This window comes from Cyprinus carpio, chromosome A6 (assembly GCF_018340385.1).
Source record: "Cyprinus carpio isolate SPL01 chromosome A6, ASM1834038v1, whole genome shotgun sequence".
Lineage (NCBI taxonomy): Eukaryota > Metazoa > Chordata > Actinopteri > Cypriniformes > Cyprinidae > Cyprinus > Cyprinus carpio.
The window spans coordinates 18,847,075-18,871,801 of NC_056577.1; positions in this window are offsets into that span (position 1 = coordinate 18,847,075).

A 24,727-nucleotide genomic window follows, 5' to 3' on the forward strand; every position below is an offset into this window, starting at 1 on the left:
TCAGAAAGGGCTACTGAAAAATGGCAGTTTTTGACTCATTATGGTGTATACTTATGGATGCACACCGGGAAAGTTTCAAAAAGAACTACTCACTGAATATTACATGTCGTCATGACATGAACTAATTGATTACTTGAATCAGAAAATCAGGCATCGCCGTTTAACCGAAAACTGATATTTTTATCAGTTTTATTAGTTGTAGGTAAGTGATTAACTAGTTTCCTGGACATCATTGTAGGAGTCGGGTCACTGCAACCTAATATTCCAAATGCAATTCGCTCTCGCCTCGTTATTGTCTTTTAACCCTTTGTACAAATCTTGGATGCTTTGTTGACAGTTTCAGTCAAATAGGTCAAGGCAAAGAGGCCACGAAAAAAAACCCTGCCTTGTGAAGAATACCTTTATTTTTTTCTGTCTTGTATTTTTCTGTGGACACCTATTTGAGATATAGTGGGTTTAACGACGAACGTGAAAGCTCATACATAATGACACAGAAAAGAAGAGATGAAAGCCCCAGCACCCATGTGGAACTGTGTTCAGAACACAACAGGAACTCTCTACTCAAAATATGTTGGTAAATGCATGGAAAACGTTTATCTGAGAAAAGTGTGTCTTTGATCGGACCGTTTTCCGGATTGATATTTGCTCGTGCCCTATTACAGCTGTCCCCTTGTTAATCTCACCTTCCCCTTTTACTAAATCCTGATTCAAAGAACTATACAATCGGTGAGAATGACGCTACACGACCAGAAGTCTGGTGCTCTGGAGATGTTTTCAAAATAACAGGACAAGAAATGCAAAAAACAGAATAATCTTCAAATAATAAATCTTCTTTAATCTAATTAAATTGCACAATTTTGTCAATAAAAATTGAATTAATTGCATATAATTGCACATCAAATTTGGTTGAGAAATTACTGACAAAAAAAAAAAATCATTATGTTGGTGTCACATAAAGAAAAGCATCAAATAGACATGAAAAAAGTAAAACCTTTAGGAAAGTTCTGTTTTTCGTACTTCGTTTCGTTCACGTTCTTTTTCTTCTTTTTTTCTCTTTCATATTTCTGTTTTCTTTTTTTTTCATTTGTAATTTAGACGGTGAGCTATCCCTTTTAAGACGTCTTTTACTTAATATGGTTATTTTTTTTTTCCGATTTTTTTTATTAATAATTTAACTCTAACATATTTTTTATCGAACTTATTAAACTAATAAGAACTAACGAAAACTGCCAGAGGTTGGGGGACGGTAAACTGTCGTAAAGTTCATTATTTATTTATTTATGCATGTTTCATCCAACGTCATAAGGAATTCATGCTACGGATGTGATCATATCCAGATGTTCAACAGTGATGGAGTGAAGTCAGGAATTAAGTTAATGGTATTCAGCTCATTCAGGGACTGCAGGTTGCAAAACTTGCGAGACTCAGTTCTTCAGAAATTTGTGTTGTTTAGCTCAGGAGATGTACAACGAAAGCAAGTGTTCAGCTGTGCCTTTAATGGTAATATTTTGCACTTATGTATCAAAAAACTGAATCACCAAACAGACAATAATTGTGTCTAAAATCACGACGTGATAATTACAAGGTTTCTGGAATTTATTAATAGGGATCATAGCAAGGTCATTGTCAAATTTTCCGCTTCTCTTCCATGACGTCGATTGTTACAAAGCTCTTGGTGCATAAATGCAGCCACTGTCAGATTTTGCAAGGTGACTAACACGTTGTTTTGTGTCCCCTCAAATCCAAGTAGAGATATTCTCTAACATAAGTGTTTGAGAATGTGCCGTGTCCATATGTATGTAAGGGGCCCCTCTAAAAAATGGCTCGGTTCTACTGTTGGGGTGGAGAGTCAACACGCCCCCACATCTCTACGATCAGTATTTGTGATAATTTGACATTAACGCAACGCACGCCCGTAGAGCGAGCTCTGACAGCAGGTTCGCTCCGCAATGGAGACGAGGCATACTTTTTTATTCTCCTTGTAGTATTGTTGTTGCCGTGGATCGTCGCGGGTGCCAGCTCGAGTCGGGCAGTGGGTGATTTGGGGTGTTTGCACAGCCTATAAGGCTCTTATAGAGCTGGTGAACTGTGTGCTTTCACGTTGAAAGCGAAGACTACTTTGTTGGTCCTTACCAATAAGAGGACGGACTATCGCCTACATCGTCATGCAATGGAGCTAATCCGTGCTGGTCGCTGAGAGAATACATAAATTTGTGCAACTTGTGAATTCCCACAATGGTCTGTCAAAATTTCACCAGTGGACCCTCACTAGGCCAGGAAGGGTTCCGATCCCATTGGTATTTTGCCGCAAGCACAAGGTCCGCGATTAAATCTCCTTCGTGTAGAGTCCACCTCTAGTCCGCTCCCGCCGCCTCTGCTCACCCTCCAATGCGGCTCCGGCCAGTGCGCAATCTCAATCGTTATGGCTAGGAAGTAACACAACGTTGGTTACCCCACGTTGTCCTTACAGAAATATCCGTCTTCTTTTTTGCTAAAGACTTCAGAAAAACAAAAGAACGACTTCGGAATCAAATTGAGGGTTAGTAAAGGAATGAAAACTAAATGAGATATATGGAGGATGGACTAATAAGTATGTAAAGTATACCGGCAGGCGCCAGGTAGACAGCGTACAGTCGAAATACTTGGGGGAGACATTGTCACCAATTATTTATCCAAGTGGAATGTCACTCACGGTGTCATCCTTCTAGTTCGCAATTGTCCTTTATACTTGTTTGAATATCCGATAAGTTGTCTTACCCGTGTCTTTTTCTGTTTTGCTGCTTATTAAGCATAAATGGATCCTTAGCATAATGTAAGCAGCGACATGCAATCCTCATATGTTGATGATGACCTGGATCCCCCCAACAGTTTTGGAAGGACATTTACGTTGACCCCTACTAGGCTGGCAGGGTTGGTTTAGAAATCTGTTTTTACCGTATTTGCATGTGACCTTAGTGCCTCTAGGTGATTATTGAACTGTTTACTAGTCCAGTGACAAACTTCTCACCTGTTCAGACTCAAAGGGACCCGATAAAACTGAGATATTACCGTCGCATAGATGGCTTTTGTTTCATGTTGTTTGCAGACGATTTGACAATTGACGTTACTAAAAGAAGTCTGCCTCTGCATGATCGATGAACTTATTCTCCAGCCAAATTTTGGGTAATTCTAACTATTCAAGATGTACAAAAGTTCAAGGTGGACACGGGGCAGGAAAAAACAGAGGGGAAGTTGAGGACTCTTTTGTACATGGGAGCACATCTTGAAATCATATTAAACATTGACTTATCTCATCCTTATTCTCATACAACGAACGTTGCCCAGGAACTGCTCTGAGTGTAGAAGAGAAAAGATGTTTTTTAAATGTATGTGTGAAGGAGGGGATACGCCTCAGCAATTACTCTACTAACGTCCCTTGCCTAACACGGAATTTTGCCTTATCATTGTGCAATCGTGCAATCATAAGCCCCTAAAAAGAAGACCGATATACTATGTCGTCTGCACTCTACTTTGCGAACGTGCAACGAAATGGTTGAAACTGACGCAAGTACGTAACAGAGTGGGGCTGGGGGGACGCAGGACCTCGTCTATCCCGATGGACTTCATTAACTACCGGCACCCCGATCCTATTTCCTGACAACCAACTATAGTCTGGAAGGCCCAAAGGGACTGGATAAGTTTTCGATCTGCCACTGCGCTTATTGTTCAAGACACCAAAGAATACGTAGAGAAGATAGAAAGGTGAGTGGAGAGAGGAGCTTCTCCTTCTAAAAATTTGTCAGCTGGGGTTTTTTCCCCTCTGTGCTGTACAATCTCATGCCCTCCACCCGCACCAAACGCCCCCCCCACCCCCAGCCAATTGCTTGCCTCCCTTCCATAGAAAGTCAGTTAGAATGCAAAAAAAGTAACCAAGATTTGACCCATAGCCCGGTCTAAAACCCAAGCACATCTTGCTCCTAATCTATTCTAGCTGTGTCAAAAAAAAGACCTTTCCTCTGAGTTGACTCAGTGGTTGCGGTGGAACAATTTCACATATGCATCTTCAGTTTGTTTGTAACAGTCACTCTGACGCCTCATGAAGTTTTTAGTGGAAAAAGGTAACTCTATTACGTAAGAAGACTGTTCCTGGGTATGTCTCCGATGATACAGTAGCGGGAATCCTGGTTTTTAGTTCACCCATTAACAGCCACCAGTTACTATCAGAGGATATTCTCTACAGATTTGCTGCGCTTTGTTCCCAATACCATCGATATACGTTTGGGTTACAGGCGTTGGGTCAGGATATGCACTCGCTCATTAAAGTTTTTACATGTACAGGCTGCAGAGTCATTGGTAATTGTTGTTACCCCTCACAACCTACGGGGTTACATGAGATCCTATGACCAAAAGTGTTCCAGAATCAGCCCTGCATCTTTGAGTTGTATTTAAACCCTATGGGTCGACTGATGCGTGATGACTGCGTTTTGTGGCATCTTCGTGACTGATAACCCCGAAAACAAAAACTTCTAGTCTAATTGTTTAATAACTTTTCCATTTTTTGGAACTCACGTACAAGATAAAGGAGCAGTACAAGGTACACTGTCAATTTCCGCAGAATACGTAAAGGGCCCTACTTTTATTTGTACCTACTCACAACACACAAAACTTGGTGTATTTCACCAAATAAAAAAAAAACAGACAGGGGTTACTGCTGTCTGATCCTTTTAAGGCCTTGGTCTTGCATGATATTCATTTGGAAACGTGTCATTAACAATGCAACTGTAACTGTAGCTAAAATACTCAACCAAAGAGACATGAGATATCTCTCTAAAGAAAGCGTGACATTGTCTACTTTTAAACTAAACAGCCAGTAGTATCAAAAAAACAAATACTGTAGTGATTAAAGTAATCCTGATGGAACACAAACGCAATAGTCCTGACTTTCACTCGTCATTCACCAGCCCCTCTCATAGATCTAATGTTACCGATGCCCCACTGCGTGTGAGCTTGTTCTATATTGAGATTACATCATAGTCCCCCTCGTTGAACCTACGCAGTGTTTGTAAACCCCCAACATGACTGTTCTCTGGTCTTCAACTTTTTCTTTTATTTTAATGTCTCCTTCGTTCGCTTCGCACTGACCAGAGACGCAAACCTTTACTGTGATAGGCTATTCCCTCTGTTCAATGATAATAGCCATTTGTGAGTACTGTCTTAACGAGGTAACATATATCATGACAAGTTGGTAATAGGGCGCTACACTACAAAGTTGCAAGTTAACTCATCTTCAAAAGATAACTTTCTATTCGAATATATTTTAACAATACATTTTATTTATTCCTGTGATCAAAAAATCTCTAAATTGTTCAGTCATAACTTAACTCCAGTCCTTACTCCAAGTGGTAACAATACACACTTATACCATTTCAAAAGCTTGGATGTCAGTTAATATAGCAATTAAAACTTTTATTTACACACACACGTTGAATAATAATATACAATAATCATGTTACAAATTATGCTGTTCTTTCATCTAAATCACAAAAAAGAAAAAAAACGGAACAAAAATCTTCTTTGCTCCTTCTCAACAGATTAATCATAATAATAGTTGTTTTGTGAGTAGCAAAATCAGAATATTAGAAGATTCTGAAGGATTGTGTGACCCTGGAGTAATGATGGGCAAAAATTCCAGCTTGGAACAGTTACAACCTTTTTGAAAAATCACCAGGTTTACTGATTTGAAAATAACTAGTGTAATACTGCACTCACAAGCGTGACTCTCAAGTTATTTAGTGGGCTATTAAAATCTATTCGAAATACACTACAAAAATACAATTATATAAATATCTTTGGGCCTCACATTCTTTCTTGGTCAGTCCCTGCCCTCTCAGTCAACGACCTGACCTGAAAGGTCTCCATTATGCAGCTCATTATGGCGGGCCCTTTGGTCTTTCTCAGGTTGTCGCAATCACAGACAATATTCACGGTAAATCACGCTAACTCGCAAAAGTGGCCCTGCGAACACAAAAAGGATCGATCTTTTGGTTTCTTTGGGAGCGAGTAAACAAGATGATTTTCACCTCATGGGGAAGACAAAAATTCTAGGCTACAAGGTCCATGTTTAACCGTCTTGGGAACAAATGTTCTGTAGTCGTTGTTTTATGACCTTATTTCAGTGACTTCAAAAGTGTAAGTTTTCACTAACCACGCATAAAACACTATGTTTTCCCGCAAAAACACAATCATGGACCTAAATGCTATTATACATATTGTTGTAGCCAGGTTGTAAAACCTGAAATATATAGGTGTTTTACCAGACTTTTAGCCATGTATCAGGGTTATAAGCAACTGAAACAAAAGCACAAAATTCTGCAAAAACTGTCCAAAACCCTACCAGGCCGCCCAAAACCAACCCTTAGACTTTCAGAGGTTTAAAGGGATAATTTAGACCCAAAAATGAAACATCATGTTTATTATTTTGCCACCCTCAAGATGCGAAGTCACAACTTAGCGCAGCTGCCAGTCTTGGCCACCCGTCTAGGGGTGAAGTCGCATTCATTTCAATAGGAATCTGACGACAATTGGAGTTTTTCCCAAGTTTTTTGATCTGCAGAGTTTCTGTAGGCTTGTGAAGTTCATCTAAACACCATAGCTTTTCCTTTGTGATATATTCACCAGAACCCATGACCCCGCGGCGCATACTACCACTCTGCCCTACATTTTGCGACTAAAATTTTTTTCTGGGTCACGAAGTGACTCACTTTAGCACATCATCAGTCCCTCCACAACATGATTTTTTGTGCCTGAATTGTAGATTATAGCTATTGACTTTTGTCGTTGGTCTCCATTATTTCCCCAGGTTTATGGTCTGCGGAAAAACCAGCTTTAAATGTGCAATACTGCAACCTACTGCATGTTAGAGATGTCAACCATCATATTACCATATGTTGTATAGCATTAACAGAAAATCATTTTTAAAACATCACAGGTATCATCAGTAACCAGTATATCTGTGCTATACCCTAGTTTATGTACTTTGACAGTTTTCATTTTCATTGTATGGCAAAAAAGTGCATATTTCCTTACATATGCTGATTTTTCTACTTTAAACACTATTTTCACATATTTATACAGCTGACAAATGTTACAATCACTTTGCAGAAATATTTAGAACTTAGAAGTTCGTGCGTTTAATATGAAATTAGGAGGTTATCTGACTCACCCAGAAGCTGTGTAGCAGATGTGGATAATTTCATGGGGGACATTCACAAAGTTTACTGCTTCTGTAAAACAGAACTTTCCCTAATTTGTTTGCACACGGAAATCTGTAATTGTGTCCATTCCACACCAAATCTTCTCTACCCATGATTTCATCACCCTCAAATAAAGAAGTGATTTCATCTCCTCTAATCTAATGGGTGTAAATTTGCCATGACAATCTAAGATATTTTTAGGGTCCTAGTTTGCAATTTCCATCACCTCTCAGCTAAGTAAATGTTAGGGTTTAAGGTCTTTATAGATAAATTAATAATATCAAGTTATTTAAAAATAGCATGAAACATTTAAATTGAGTAATTTCACTTCCTGAAGGGCACGTTAGGGTTTTTTTCACATTGCATGCAGACAGATACATCGGCCCCTATCACCGAGAAGGTGGCATTGTAGTAAGAGTGTGAAATATTCACACGTCTTTTTTTGGAGTCTGTCTGACTTTTGGTGTCTCGAAGCCTGAGGTATCAGTGTTTAAGATAAAAAGGAAGCAAACATCGCATCCATCTATCATTTTTTCCTCATTTTGATGAGTCCACGGCTCGAGCACATTAAGATGACTCAAATAACGCTTTGTCATTTCATTTACACAATCGTATCCATGATGATTTTTGTCTGATAAACAACCAAGGGAACAGAGAAATCCATAAGATTTTTTTTTTCCTGCTGGTTAACCTGTAAAAGATGGAACGTGACCAAGTGCTTGAGTTACCACTCATCTGAATTTGCTCTGCTAGGGTTAATAAACCTCAGTCATTGGTTTACTTTGATTGGTCCATCGCATGTGCTGTACACCCAAACCTCTTCCTGACTTTTTCAAGGACTCCCTGTAAAGCCTAATAACAAGGCATATTTAATGTCTTTAAAGAAGATTTTGCCTCTGCCTCAGGCATGTAGGTTCAAGTCTCCTCATCATGTTGATAGGAGACAGTAATTGATTTCTCATTCTCTGTCTGAATGCAGTAACCTAAAAATGAAAAGCAGAGAGTTAATGAACAGCTAGTTTGTAGGTCATTAGAGAATTTAACACTGGTGATCGATTTGAAACAGACTATTAGACTGCTGGATTTCGTAATATGTAATTGAAACATGCCACAGTTTACTGGGTACCTTAGATGGAGTCATTTACTTCTGCCCTCTTACTTTAGGCTATATAGTATCTGCACAGATGGTTATACAGTTATTAGTCCAGTTTTTTTTTTTTTTTTTTTTGTCTTGTTAGGCAATACATAGTCTCGCGTAGCCAGACCTTCAGACTGACGGAATCCATGGCAACCCATGAGGCCATTTCACAGACATGTCAAACAACCAATCGCAGTTCGTTTTTGTTCAGCGTCATGTTTTGGGGCGTGGGTGAAATGTCGTCCACCAATAACAGACCACAATAACAGTGTAAAACTTGCGGACGTATTTTAAAGATGTCTATGCCACGGAACTTTAAATATTTCCATACTTTGAAAATTAAGCATTTATTGATCCTGATAGTGCCCGCATCATCAAAGTTGTTATTGAATTTAATTATTATAATCAGTAATACATTATGTATGATTATTTTAACGTTTTTTTTCTACTTTTATATTTTTTGCTTTTTTATCGATAAACTGTTTTCTACTCATCCTGAAAAATGGATAACGAGTAGCATGCATATTTTCAGATTGTGTCAGAATTATATATCTAATATTAATAGTGATTAGTAAAGCCCCTGTGGATAATTAAACTAATGTTACTAACTCTTAGAGAATACAAAAACACATTTAAACTTAAAAACAAATTAATAGGAATTGCGTACATTGCCAGTTTGATTTTTTCCCTTCTGAAAAGTATATGACAGTAAACTGTCTGCCCACATTTGGGTTTAACAAGTTTGTTTTAACTAACATACTGTAGATTCGTTGGTTTAAAAATGTCTTTCTGGACCCACTTACTACTTTCAGCAAGCTAACCTTAACCGGTGAATCCCATCTAAGTGCATGATGCAAGCAGTGTCTTTCCTCGCTCAACCAAACACTTTATGTTTTGAATTCATGGAGAGATGGGCATCACCCCAAGATTAAAACATTTTTATAGGCACATTCACTTCACAGATGTGTTTAAAATGTGCAGGTTCTGGCTCGATGCCAATGAATGTGCTATCATGCAGTTAGTTTATTACTGAATGTTTCCACATGAAAATTAGGAGTCTCTTTTGGTCTTGCATGTTAGTTGGTTATTTTTATGACAGAACAGCCTTGTTATAGATGATTCAAAATCAGCCAATATTAGTTGAATGGAAGTAATCTCTTTCGTCTTTTAATGCAATCAGAAAAATAAGCACACGAACGCTCTACAGCTAGGATTTATTTTGATCTTTGATGGTTGTCACGGGGGTTTTGGTGCTTATTTGAATTTTCAATAATCTTTTTAGATCTACAGAAATCGAGCCTGTCCCTCAGGCTCTGTGGACACAGCTATTGTTGGACACTGAATAGATTTCTCTGCGTAGAGCTACAGAGCCAAAGCACCCCAGGAAAACTGAAGAAAAACAAATCTTGGTGGTCGGATTTTAGCCTCTCATCCCATGGCGGCCTGCCTAGCATCAGCACAATTGTCTTTACCCTTTATCTAGCTGCTCATCACTTCTCTCTCTCCATCAAAAACAATTTTAACCCTCCTGTTTGACCTCTGCATCTCAAAGCTTATTACCATAGTTTACGAGTGGATGCGGTCTGGACACGACTAACTGATGGTGTGTTGCGACTTGCCATTGTGGATCGATCTGCAGTAGACAGACTGCATAATTACTGTACTTGTTGCGTTGGAGATGCGGGATGATTAAATTGAGGTGTTCTGAAGGTTCTACGCCCCCTGATGTTCATTAGGAGAACACGTCTCATTGTATTATTTATGTCCAGAAGTCCCATCATTAATGAACCATTATAATGAACCAGGGTTGGCAGGCTGTGATGGATATGGGTTTAATGGTTTGGGCTGTTTGTGTAAACTTGATGTGTCAATAAGGCGAGGTTTGGCAAAATTCTCACTGGGCCGTGCCCTCACAAGAATAAAACTGAATTAGAAAGCTAAAAAATATAGAAAATTTTAAGAATTTAACTTCAAAATAAAATATAAATCGAACGAAGTAATCCTAATTATGTGTAAATTAGGTTTATTTTTCAGCTTGGTTCAATAAGCACCTATAAAACCCTTGGAACTTTAAGAAAGCACTTATTCAAATTGAGTTTTCAAAAACAGGTTGAAGTTTTCTTTCATCCAGGTGGACAAAAAAAAATTAAATTATATACTATCTAATTTAATGTTTATTCTTACAGAATTCTGTCTGCTAGCCCAGCTGGCGACAGGCTCCAACGCATCCTGTTACAGGTTATCGGCGCAAGTGGTCATATATCCACACCTCAACCCCGCTCTCAACCGCCACTAAGAAGTCCACCCCCAAAACACAGACCCCTCCAACCGTCCCTTCTCTCGGCTTCGTCATCTCCACGGCCCCAATACCACACCTGCTCCCGCAGCCTGTCCCCAGCGAATCCTACAACACCACCGCCTCTACTCCTAGCCAGCCCCCTTCACTATTTCAGGGTTCAGGGCCGCCCAGCCGTGGAGCCCCAGCAATCAGTCCGGCGTCCGCTCAGGGCCATGCCCCAGGTCGTACAGTACATGCCGGCTCAACCGCCAGAGTCCCTGATTTTGCACTACGGGCCTCCGCAGTCCAGGATTTCTGCCTGCTCCCGTCTGCTCTCCCACCGTCTGGCTACCCAGGACCAACCCTATGGTGGAGCTCGTCCTGCTTATGGAGGTCATAAAACACATGGAGAAGTTGAGCCTAGTGTCAGCCATGCTGCTCCTCCACCTTCAGCCACGGGACCAAGCCCGCTCCCCCCGAAAAAAAACCTACATCACTGTCGATCCGCCCTGAGCCAGCCTGACACCCTCGGCGGTGGGACTTCTGCTCCCCTCATAAGGGTAAGGGCCACATCTAATTATGTTTTCAAATCACAAAACAATTAACACCAAACAAAAACAGATGCAGGAACAAATCGTGTGAAAAAGCTTACTTAGAAAAGCATTTCAGGTCTATAACTCAATTCTCCCATTATATTGAATTTATGAAATTATATTCTCTGCCAATACTTTTTTAAAGCAGTGGGCAGACAACCGCAAATTGAATTCTTTTAATATGGGCATTGCAATCTTTGTGTCACCCAAATGAAAACAAATGTCCTTTAAAGGACAAAATTGTCTTACTATGGGCTGTTACCTGTTGAATTAACTCTAATACATATCATATTTGTTCTGAAGTGTAAAAAAAACACAGAGACTCATTATTCAGGCAGCAGTGGAATCTGTAGGCCACAAGGAACAAAAAACAAAGAGCATTTTAAAGATTTTAAGGGGTAAAAAAAGGTACCAAAACAATATTCAACCTTGTAAAACAGAAAAACTCTTTTAGCATACTTTTAACAAGACGTGCGTATTATGGAAAAGTATACTTTTAGAATAAATATACTTAAGTACTAACTGTTTTTCACACACTTAACTGGCATGTTAACTGAATTGAATGAAAAATTTTTTTCGTAGTTCAAGTTTATATTAAATGCAATTAGATGACCTTCACTAGGACTAAAAGTACATCTTTAAATGTTATTTCATAAATACTTATTTTTCTACTATGGTTAAACGTAATAGTATATTATGGTTAAAGTGTACTTGCAGAATGTACAATACTAAACAAACAATTTATGCTAAACTAAAATAGGGTGCTTAACCTACTACATATATATATTTGGAATATTTATGTAATTTTTTAATGTTTGAAGTTTTGGCAATTGAGTAGCGTTTAAAATATTTAACTTTTAAATGTAACATCCAATAACCCACTAATATTTAAGCTCAACGTTCAGCGATACAATAAATCCTAGGAGACTACTTTGCTTGTGCTTTTGTATTTTATTCTGTTCACAACACATTAACATAAATCTCTACTTTTTTAAAGTATGAGAGACAAAATTTATTCGAAAACAAATTTGGTTATACTTTTGAATTTTAATTCTTTTAAAATTAATTTGACACTATTTCAAAGCAAAGTGCAGTTTTTTTAAAAAAGTGTGCTTAGGTATGTTTTAAAATAACTATAGTCACGAACAGGTACGTCTTTTTAAATACAACTTAAATGGCCTTTTATTTCCATTAAACATTTATATTATCCTGCACGTAGAGTTTTTGGTATAAGTTAAGTTGAAGTAGCACTGACAACGAAGTGCACATTCAATACCATTCGCCACACTTCTTTTTTCGCAGGGGCATCCATTACATGTGGCGCATGTATTGGAGGGTAGAGTTTGCCAAAAACCGTTTAAATACGTGATTCTGTATGACTGATTGTGGGAATTGTTATGGCCAGATGAAGGACGCAAACACAGTGCATGTTTTGAAGAATGTTAATGGGGTTTTAGACCGTTGATCTGATACAAGGTTGACGCCTGAAAGCCTTGAGACTCTCTTTACATAAATTGTCACCCACATACTACTACTTGTTTTTTATTAAGTTATTCAAATAATACCAAATAAGGCTTTTAAATTAAAATCAGTGACTATTTTTCCATGGATTCTTCACATAATAATATAATAATGAAAAATTTTTCTTAATGTGAAAATAATTGGATTTTACATATTTAAATCTTTTAATATGGATTAAAACATTGAATATCTTTTTGACGACTTAAAGGTGTCGGGAAACCTACTGCACTACTATAAATTTTAATCCAAGATCAGACGATGATGGAATGGAAAGGGGTACCACCGCACAAGAACCCTGCTGTCCTTATTCTGTGCACAATGCCAAAATGTCCATTGAAAGATTACTTTTGAAATTGTTGTGGCTATGTGTGGTGGTTGTTTGTTTGGGCGTGTAATGTATTGCATATTTGACATTTGTGGTAATTATCGTTATTCTGTTGTTCGTGTCCTTTGATTGTGTGTTTAATCGTTGTACAGTGCAGCCTTTTAGTATTTTTAATTTTAGTTGTATTTTTGACCTCTGTGCCATAAGAGACAAAGATGCTTTTTGCACAGGCTGGTTACCACCACAAAAGCAGCTCCGGATGTTAAAATTAACCTTTGCAGAAATCTGTTACGACAGGATAAGAAGTAGGCCATCTCATAAATAGCTCAATGTTTAAAGAAACAAGCCTTGTGTTAACGTCCCCAGAAACATACGAAGTATAAATAAAAACATCAACTTTTTTTTTTCCTTTTACATAATGTGTGGGTGTGCGTATAGTAGGTGTGCTAAAGAGGTGGCTGATTGGAGAGTGGCTCATAAGTGTGTAGTCACTGACTTTATGTGTGTGTGATTTTATGTCGTATCAGATTGTCAATAACAACAGGTGAGTTTTCGCTTTCAGCATCCTTTCCATTTGAATTTCTCTCTGAAAAAAAAAAAAAAAAAGAAACTATTTCATTACTGACTTTATTGGAAATTTTTTAAGCCGCTTCTTCTCTGGGTAGGCTTTAGCACACTTTCGTTGTCAATATAATTTCCTGAAATACGAAACTGAATGGTTATCTTCATCTTACGTCACACATTTCGAATACATCTCTCGCTTCCTATTGCACCGGTAAAGCAAACTGCAAGTCTTATTTCTTTTCTCGCTCTCCACTTTCACTCTCTCTACTCTTATTTGTCTTCATATTTGACATCTAGTTTCTAACTTATTATTATTGTAGAGGAAAGTAAGATGCAAATATTTCTTTTAATGTATTTTTGTCAATTTAACTGAAGGCTCTTTAGTCTTAGATTCCGCATGCCTTAAAGTATAGAAATGATAAAGGGTTAGGTCATTTGATTTAGGGGTATATATTACAAATTACAAAATTTCTATAATTAAAATATGTTTATATAAAAAATTTTTTAATAAATATATATAATATATAATAATATTATATCTATATTATATATATATATATATTATATATATATCCATTAATATATATATTATCATAGTATATATATATTATTTATATGACCCTTTTGTAAATAAAAACTATCTTGACCAAAAAAAGCGATCATTATTTTTTAGCCAAACAGGGTGGTAATGTCACATGTTTTTTTGAAGTCATACTAGATTTAGAGCTTTACAGTTAGTAAAGAGATGCTGCATAAACTTCAGGTGCTAAATCTTGATTTTACTACTTGATTTTTTTTTTTTACTATACTGACATCTCTCATACAGTGTAAATGATAGCTGTCTTTTTGTTGTAGGAAGGGCGTCCCTTGCAAGGGGATCATCAAAAGTATTTAGGTATTTAACATCATATTTTTCATTGGGTAGGTCTCTGAGTTTTTTAAAATCGAGTCTCCATGCTTTAATCTTCCTGTGCATATCTTACCAGTTGTGACTTTCTGAAAATTGCAACAAGGCAAAGAAACTCCGTTCAAAACTTGAGAACAAAACAAGGTGTTGACACTGAATGCCACATGGCAGTTTTCCGTCTTATCGTCTGGTCTTCCCCCCTCGGCACAAGAGACTTCTAGTCACTACCTTTGGAGCTCCTCTTGGTCAAAAAAAGTACAAAAAAAAAAAAAAAAAAAAAAAAAAAAAAAAACAAAAAAAAAAAAAAAAGGCGCTCCACCCAAAAAAAAAAAAAAAAAAAAAAAAAAAAAAAAAAAAAAAAAAAACAAATTCACTTGAGGCGCCCGCTTAATAACTGTCTTTTTAAATTTCCCTCAAGAATATCTGGTAATGTCTTTCACAATCAGGTGTTCCCAAGGATGTAAAACTGACATCCAGTCACAATTATAGGTGATGCAATACGCTGTTTATTAATATATAAGGCAGTGATGGGATGATAGAGTGCGGGCCAGGCGTTGGGATGTGTCTTGTGCCTTGTGGGTCGTTGTAGGTCCTCCCCTGCTCCACACAGATATCTAGTGCCCCCTTTTAACCAGCAATCATTTCTGTGTCACTTGGTTTTTTAATTTATTGTGAAGCAGAAAATATGCAGTGCTTGACAAAGGAAATGCCCCACTTTTTACGCAATAACATAATGCCATTCAAAACTTCAAAAGGACAAACATATTATTATGGAGAAAGGACTCTTTTTTGGAGTTGCCTCCAGAGAAACATTAAACTGATTCATTTTCTACTGGCTGCTCCTATGGAGGATGGCTATTGCAGAAACCGTTCCAGCATAAACACACCTCTCCATAGCCACAATCTGGGGAAAAGAACACACCCTGAGCCCAGACTAATTCAAGGATTTTATGCACTAGTACAAAACAACTGCAGCCCCAGCTCTCCTCTGGAAAAGCTCAATCAAGGAGGACTGTGTTTAAAACTAAACACAAAATAAATACCACATGTGTAGGGAGATCAGCCTCATGAATTAGAGAAAAATGTCAAATTAACATTATTGGAACACACCAGTACATTATGCTGTGAGATGGCAGCTCTAGTCCCAAAAATAGGTGCATCAAAAAACAAAAAGATGTGTTTTTTACGGGTCTCTGAATTTCTCTTTGAACACAGCCTCCCTCCACCCCACCCTTCTCCATTCTATGTTACTTTTCATTCAATTTCTGTATGATCTGAACCGTAATACAGATTTGTTGTTTCACAAACAGTACGAGCACTTATTCGGGTAACCTTTTATTTTAAGGTGTCCTTGTTTACACGTTACATGAGTACTTACTGTACTATTATAATAACAATTAATTATGCATTATCTTACATGCACAAGTATGCCAAACCCAAATCACTAACTCTTAATCGTAGGGTGGAGAGTAACATGTTAATGAATATATACTCAGTACTTACATGTGTAATTACACTGTAACAAGGACACCTAAAAAACAGTGTAACCCTTAATTCATATAAGAATGCTGCTTTGAGATAAAATTGAGCATGCCTTTAAATGGTCAGCGGATCTTGTATGATGAGGGAATTGGATCCCATGGATCTCGTTAGGTATTTTCATAAAGACTACTATACTTTTCATACTCTTTGCTAGACACAAATGTAGACAAACATAAACCTACACTATAACTACCATGCAAAGGTTTGTTACAAAAATTGTCTGCACAAAATTCGGTTTTTTCAATAATTAATAATGCTGTTTCTTTCTATATCTCAAATAATCCTGGAATCGGGGAATTCTCTTTTCACTTTGATAATAAAAACTTTGATCAAAATAAAAAGACTTAAAAAGAATAGAGTAAAGTGTACCTGAACGATGTATTTTTTGCCATCACAGGAATTAAATGACATTTTATAATATATACGTCAAATAGATTTTAAATTGTAATATCTATTTCACATATATAACTGTTTTACTCTATATTTGATCAAATAAATGCAGTCTTGATAGACATAAGAGAATTTAAATGTGATTCATTCATTTCATTTTAAAACCAAAACTTTTGAATGGTAGTTTATATAGTGTAATATGTTATTGTGACTACCCCTGAACATTTTTATTTAATTGTGTTCAAGACTCTTGGGTGTGCCTACTACATTTCTAAACAAAATAATAACAAACATCTATAAACATCCCTATACTAGTAAATGTAGTGAGTAATGAACACACACACAAACACACAATGTCATGAACACCCTACCGCATCAGTGGGCACCACATTTTTTTGCTGCGGTGCCCAGGGGAGGCAGGTGGAAGAGAGTGCTGGTTTATTCAACTACCACGCTACCCTACCACATACATGGACAATCCCTGCTGGTAACCCAGCCAGAGACTCGAACCTACAGACTTTGGGTGTACACAGTCCAACTCTTCTAACCTTTCATGTCATTGTCAGAGATACATTTCCATAACACTGCCTTCACATGCACACAATGCAAAAACAAACATCGCAAACTAATCTGATGCATAGAATAATCTCAAATATCAAGTAAAATAATTAGATGGCTTAAGAAAAGTCAACAAGCAATTGCCATTTCCTGGCCACGGTTAGGCATATGAAAGCGGTCTAACGACATGCGCTTAATATATTTGCTTCCATAGTCGCTCTGAAGGGGAGATTTTTGCTTTGTGTGTCCCTTGTCGCAGCGGGGATCATATAGATGTAATTGAGAACTGTCCTGACGGAGGGTCAACTGTATCATTATCTGAATGATAAAGTTCATTATTGTATCATTTCCTTACAAGAATCCCCCGTCCAGTGGATCCTCGTTGCTATGATTGTGGCTGATTTGGCTGAAGCTCCGATCACAGAATGATCTCGTCTCTGTCGAATGCTGGGTTTTGGGGTCTTTTGATACTTAGAAGTAAGGTGTAAAAGTGAAGGCGCGTTTTTAAATCAGATACAGCTCGAAGGACACTTAATTAAGCAAATCTGCCGCGACGTTGTCTTGATCTCGTTTTTCGAATGGATGGGGGAAGTTCATTCATGGGACTGCTGGTTTCTTTTAAAGGCGATTTTCTATGGGTTTCGATTTCTTCAACTCTCTGCATCTTTTCTGATCTTCCTCTCCTCCTCTTTCTCTCCAGATGCTCACGGCGTGCAGCTCTCTTCTCTCTCATCGTCTCTGAAAGGGGAAAGGCTACGCTGGATGAGAGCTGTGTGTTATTGCTGAGGCTTGAGTGACAAATTGACAGGGGGCAGGATTATTTCAACTGCTCAAACCCCTACAGGGCGGCTAAAGCCCCCTAGAAGGTCAATGATGGTTTCAGCTGTCAAATATGCACAGTTTTTCGTAGATGTTTGACGTTGTGCTCCCCACCACCCGTCGTCTACAGATCGTTCTCGGTTCTCTGCTTTTTTGTGTGAGGTGTTATTTCTTCTCTCACTCACACTATCAAACATTTAGCAATGGGAACCTCGTCAACACTCTGCCTCAAAATAACTTATCTAGGACATCATTAATGGGCTCGCTGACCTCACAAACTCTTTATTTATGGTCATTCTCCCCTTTGGCATTATTCCTATTTTGGCTTGGCCCATTACCCAACATTCCATGCCCTTTTTGGTTTTCATACATGGAATCTAACCGTTAACATTAAACATGATTGATATTCGAAATGAATAAAAATTCAAATGAATCTTAACTGCTGAAAACTAACACTTTTATTCATCAAGGATGAATTATTAACATAAGTCAAGGTGATGCAAAAAACTTTATCTACTCATCAAAATCTGCATGGTTTGTGAAAAATATTAAGCAGCACAAACCTGCTTTTCAACACAATAACAAGACTATATATTTTATTTAGTTTTTTTGTGACAGCAAATCAAACATCGAATGATTTCTGATGGATCGTGTTACACTGAAGATAAAATCAGCTTTGCCATTACAGAAATAAATTGCATCTGAAAATATATTGAAAAACAGAAAAAAAAGTTATTTTATATTATAATAATATTTCACAATACTACTAATTGTATTTTTAACCAAATAAATGCAGCCTTGATGAGCATAAGAGACCTCTTTAAAAACATTTAAAAATACCCAAACTTTTGAACACCGTATGTAAATGCAGAATAATTGAAGGTCTATTTGGTTGTACTGGAAAAATTTTTCTTAAAATAGTTGTGCACTTTATAACTCTAGTTTTTTGGGTTAAATAAAAGGGCCCTTTGAACCGTACAGTGGCCTTTGTCTGACCTCTGTCATGTAAACTTGGATGGTGATAGCAGGGTATCTAGATGTGCATTACAGCAGTTGTACAGTAGTTGACACTTCAGTGGCTATATACAGGACATAAAATCACTCAAATACATACGTCAGGGGTGCTCCTAGAGGGCCACTGTTCTGTAAAGATTAGCTCCAACCCCAATTAAACACACCTGAACCAGCCAATAAATGTCTTACTAGGCATACTAGAAACTTCCAGGCAAGTGTGTTGAGGCAAGTTGGAGCTAAACTCTGCACCGGCCCTCCAGGACTGAGTTTGGAGACCTCTGACATACATGCACACGTACATTCCGGCAAAAGAATATCCTCTGCTTTCACTCTCCTGCAACGTGTTGAGAAAACCATTGTCATAATCACATGCAAGTGATCTCTCATACAGTTGTTACTGATGCTGAGAGATCTTTTGTGTGTTTGTTTTGTCAATCACATAATAGCGATAAAGTGAGGAACAAAGCATGCTTTGATGACAGAACACAGTAGCAGGAAGTGACCACAGAGCAGCCAGTGTTTTCAGTTTTTTTATTCACAAGTGGAGTTCCTCTGTGCCCTGTGCAACACACCACACACCACACACACACACATAGAGTTTAATCTGTTCCTGGAGAGCTAACTTCTCTTGTCAGTGTCGCCGCCAGCAAACCGAAATCAGCTCTCAGCTTCCAAATAGTGCCTGAACCTCGTAGCATTGTTGTACCTCATCGAGAATCTGGGAGATTTTGTCTGGAACAAAGAACTCTAATATAAGAACAGAGGGCAGAGTAAGGTAGCTAAAAGATAAACAGGCCCTACTGACACACAGTAATATGACGTTTGTTAAAAAAAAAAACATAATTCTAGAAAAAAAAAAACACACATAGATTCTCCTTGGACCTGACCATGCCTCAACTTTTGAAGCACTGGGCAGAAAAAACACATGGGTCTAGTTCTTTGACAATGGAAGCCAAAAAATACCAATGCCTTGTGACCTTGTTTTCTTTATTTTCGCTTAAAGTGAATTTGAAGAGGGACAAGCCATGTAAATTTGATTTTTGGGGTTTGGTTACAGGAACAGGGCAGGGTGAGTGTAGTTTCATAGGTTTTCTGTCAATGGGACACAACCTGTCCCCTCCACCTTCAAGTTCAATATCAACAGAAGAAGAAAACATTCAGGTTTACATTTACAGCAGATTCCTGGCCATTAAAAAATAGATGAGGGCTTCATAGCTGTGCAGTGTTTCTGACCCTTTAGTTTACCTCTCTTCGTGTATAGTTTTAAGGGTCCTTCCTCAAAAGAAAAAGCATTGAATGATAAAAACTTAAAAGAAGCTTCGAGTTTGCCCAGAAATACATTGTGGTTCAGCACATCCGGCATTGTTTGGGAAAAGCATGAAAATCTGTCTATTTCTTTCACAGTTTAAGAAAAAACTCAAAATGGAAACCAAACTGACACTTCAGGGAGATATTGATGACATTTAAAGTTCAAACTTTGTGTGTATAATCTGTTTTTTCCTAAAAATTATGTTTGCATTATGAGTTTAGTGTAGATGTCACACAGGGCTCATCAGTAAGGTAAGTTTTTTTTTTTTTTTTTTTTTTTTTACTTGCCCTAGCACATTTTATTGGCCTCACTATAAATGATTAATCAGTTTTTATTTTATTTTTATTAATATTTGCTAGAAATAATATTTATATTTTTTCATTAAATGTTATAATTTTTTACAGTTTTGTTCTTCACAGAAACATTTTTGATAATTTTTATTATTATAAATATTTTAAACTTTCTAGATAATAAATAATAATAATAAAATAATAAGAATTATATTTTTCTTTAAATATTGCTATTTCACATTTTTTGTTCTTAACAAAAACGTTTCAAACTTTTCTTTTTTTTTTTTTTTTTACCGGGAAGTGAACCCATGACAATTGTCGTTGTTGGGTTTCATGCTGTACATGAACAGGTATTACAATAATGACATTTATGTAACATAACCATAATCAATTTGCTGACCTGTCATTCTTCTTGGACTAGAGCATCACCACAAATGAACTGAGTGTAATTCAGGCATAGCCATGTTTTATGGTTGAATCTCACGAAGATAACACACAGCTAACAGTGTGAGTGTGGTCAGACAGTACATCCTGTTGTGTTTGTGCATCAAATCGTAAAATAATTTTTCCTTTTTTGCAGCTGCTTAAGTCAGAGGTTTTTTTTTTTTTTTTTTTTCTTATGAATGTGTACAACAGCACTTTTCCCTCCTAGAACCCTACTGTAACATCTGTGTCTGTTTCACATAATTTGCGGTGGATTTATGTAGGCCTAACTTTAATTAACTAGAGTTCAAAAGTCAGGATATTTTTGGCGACACCTCAAACTTTCTCACCTTGTCAGTGTTGATACAGAATTTTCCCATACTCCTCTCCTCATGATTAGCTGATCTCTCGGATAATGATACTCATACTCAAACCTTGTGACAGGTGATCAATTACATTTTTTTGGCACTGCATTTGTGAGATCTAAAATTGGTTGGTCATTGATGTCAGCTGTGGGCCTCCACAGTTGGTCTGTAGTTGCTAAATGTTTTGAAAGTGTAAAGGTTAAAACGACCAGTTTGGACAGGATGCTGGAAAGATGTCTCATGAATCATCTCTGGGTTTCATTTCACCCCCCAACTTTCTCCCCTCCCCTTCTCCCTAGGGACTGCGCTCTGTAGACCCCCAACTACTACATCCCACCCTATGTCCTGATCCAGTACACATTTTAAAAACTGGTAATACTAAACGTGTTCACCTTGTAAAAGTGTTGCATATCCTCATGCCCTTGTAAATCTCAAGTATCCGTTTCATTATGTAATCACCAAACACTTTGTAAAGTCAATCACAAGTGCCTGTGTGTGTGTGTGTGTGTGTGTGGGTGTTACTTTATGTATTTATTTATAGAATTTATATAATATAATAAAGTTTATACTGCCAAAGTTAATTACCGAAATAAATAAATATTATATATATATATAGATAGATATATATATTATATATATATATATATATATAAATATATATTTCAAATAAATGTTTTCTTCTTCTCAACTATATATGAAATATCTTTCTATTTTTTCAGAGAATGTATTTATTATTTTTATTTATTAATTTATTATAATCAGCATAGTAGAATGATTTCTGGTCTGGGCTGGATTAATGGCGTGCTGAAAATTCAGTAAAATCACTCAATTAATTTTTAAAAACATTAAAATGAGAACATAGTTATTTGATTTGTAATATTTCTGTTTTTACAGTATTTTCGATTAAAATTACAACATGCAGTCTTGGTGAAATTTCTTTCAAAAGTATTTAAAAAAATATACTGCCCCCATAACATTTGAACAATAATGATATTCTTCAATAATATATAATAATATTATTTAATTGTCTAATTTTGTTAATTGTGTAAATATCACAAGCATTTTTTCACATTTACATATCTAATTTTATTTTGAACTTTGAATGGTGGTGTATACTCTTTCAGTTTTCCCATCAACACTTTTATAAGCTTCATATTTAGCTGTAGGCTCACTTGTTTTTATCTTTGCTCTGTGAGAAGGAAGCTCCGCTCCAAAGGGCCCTCCCTCGGAGGGAACTTGAGGTCAGTGTCTGCACTGGCTAAGCATGGTGTTTTGTAGAGGACCCAAACTGCTGACATCAGTACTGCTGGTTTCATTTGTCAGAGTGGGCTCCCTCTGTATATCAGGCGGGCCGGCCCTGCGCTGGCTGTTAATAATAAAGCACTGACACTCTTCTGCTTCCACGGTCCTAGAGGCGAGCACTGCCAGTGCAATAGATTACAGCTCAGATCAATACTTCTCCGTCTCTTTCTGAGAGAGAGAACGTTGCTCTGCCAATCAATCTGCATCTATATTGCATGGTTTTGTTTGTCAGCAATTTCAGTATGGAACACAGTGGGACTTGTAATCAGTTACATTATTACATACCGTTTGTTGTTAGCCAAGTACGTACTCTGAGGAGCCAAGGAATTGCTATTGTTAAGTCGAGTTTAAATGAGATTGGGAGACAGCTTGCTCATTTAGTCCTGTCAGTCACACCTGGCCTGCAGTTTAAAGTGAGCTTTCACAGCATGAGGCCACACTAGAGATCTAGGATTCAAGCTTTAATTTAAAAAGGGAATTTCACATTGCTAGTATGCTAGTAATATCATTTGTTATGGAAGAATCATTCTATTAAATTATAAAAATGCAGTGTAGTAGCATTTTCACTTTGGATCTCACACTGGCTATTTACCATCCCTAATGTGATGGTGTGCTGTTATTCACCGGGATTTTCATTACTTACCTTTATAACTCTCAACATTTCTTTGGAAATGGAATCTGTTTTCCATATTCTCATGTATTGATTGATTGACTGATTTTTCAAATGCCTTTCATGTATAGATTTTATTATTTTGCCCTTGTCTAAGACCCAGACTTTCAACCTTAAAATGTGAAAATTAATCAGAAAAGGATTATCACATATTAAAATGTATGATAATTTATATAATATATATAGTATATTAATCATAATCAATATAGGCCTAATAATTTCTAAAAGTTTTATATTTATTGTTTCCAATTATTTTATATCAGTTATATGAGTTTTGCATCATTTCCATCCTATATATATATCCCACTGTATATATGTATAGTAGTATATATATACTCTGTTATATATATATATATATATATATATATATATAATAGCTATATATATATAATATATATATATATATATATATATTTGTTAACAAAATAGTGCTTATGAAAAAACTTTACACAAATAATGAAATCAGACTGTAAAAAACGAAACTGTGTTGTTGTTCATTGCGCTCCCCACCAGTGTTTAAATATATAAATGCACAAGAAGATGTGTTCAAAGACAATGTTTAGTGATTTTAGGATTTTTTGATGAATAGAACGCATTTAATAATAAACAGCATTTATTTGAAATTAAATATTTGTTACATATTTTTATATTTGTCACTTTTGATCAATTCAGTGCACCCCTGCTGTGTGACAAATATATCATATTAAACTTGCCCAATATATCATTTTGGCCTCTTGCCCGTGTCATCAGGATTATTGTGTTTGGGTGTCTGGATATACTGTATGCTACTGTACTATCCTCACTGCATAACAGCGACCCCTGCTGAGCGGCATCTCTTACAGCAGGCTGTCGCTTTCCAGCCCTCATCATGCTCTAGTTCCCCTCTGTGCTGGACCGCACTGTTTTAACCCTCAGTCTCCCGTAATATTCTGTGTGGTGTGTACAGGTGAACACACGTACACAGGAAGCATCGCGCTCCAAGCTGGGTGTTTTGTCTGTGGAGCAGATAATTTGGTGTGCTGGTGTTTGGACAGGAGATAACCTTCAGACCCTCATTCAAATCATATATCATTTGCTCAGAGTTTGTTGTCAGCTGATGGGAAGGATTGACTCTCTTCATGCGGAGCAAATGATAGGGAGTCCAAACCAGTGAATCACAAGGAGGAAGTGCAGGAGAGAGCCAGGACACAGATTTTTAGGTCCGAACCTGTGTAGTTGTTCATTACGCTCCCCGCCAGTGTTTAAATATAAATAAATGGCACCTTTACTAAAGGCAAGAACAACATAATGACCGGCAATTACAGCCGCGCCAAAAGAGCACAAGAGGATGTGTTTAAAGACAATGTTTAGTGATTGTTTCTGTGTGTGTGTGTGTGTGTAATGATAGGTAAAAAAGAACAGCTAACTGTCACTTATGCTCCCCTCTCCGTGATGAACCCTCGATAAACATCTCTTATAACCTGTACGCTACCTCTCCGTGTCTCTCC